A 646-nucleotide genomic window follows, 5' to 3' on the forward strand; every position below is an offset into this window, starting at 1 on the left:
GGATTGCCACGCTCCTCCACCACCACCACGCCGTTGTGCTGCTGTTGGATGGAGTCTTCCTCAACCTCTCCCTCTCTCCTTGCTGGATCAAGGCGTGGGAGACGTCACCGGGCTGTACGTGTGTTGAACGCGGAGGTGCCGTCCGTTTGACACTTGATCATCGGTGATCTGAATCACGACGAGTACGACTCCATCAACCCCGTTCACTTGAACGCTTCCGCTTAGCGATCTACAAGGGTATGTAGATGCACTCTCCTTTCTACTCGTTGCTGGTCTCTCCATAGATAGATCTTGGTGATACGTAGGAAAATTTTGAATTTCTGCTACGTTTCCAACAGCTTCTCCTTAGACTTAGAGATATTCCAGAGCTGTTTTTTTTGTTTTCGAAAAGGGGGTTGTTCACCGGCATTAGGATGTTCTAGTTGGTTAGCGTGCTTCTCCTTAGACTTAGAGATATTCCAGAGCTGTTTTTTTTTGTTTTCGAAAAGGGGGTTGTTCACCGGCATTAGGATGTTCTAGTTGGTTAGCGTGCTTCTCCTTAGACTTAGAGATATTCCAGAGCTGTTTTTTTTGTTTTTGAAAAGGGGGTTGTTCACCGGCATTAGGATGTTCTAGTTGGTTAGCGTGCTTCTCCTTAGACTTAGAG

This window comes from Triticum aestivum, chromosome 4A (assembly GCF_018294505.1).
Source record: "Triticum aestivum cultivar Chinese Spring chromosome 4A, IWGSC CS RefSeq v2.1, whole genome shotgun sequence".
Lineage (NCBI taxonomy): Eukaryota > Viridiplantae > Streptophyta > Magnoliopsida > Poales > Poaceae > Triticum > Triticum aestivum.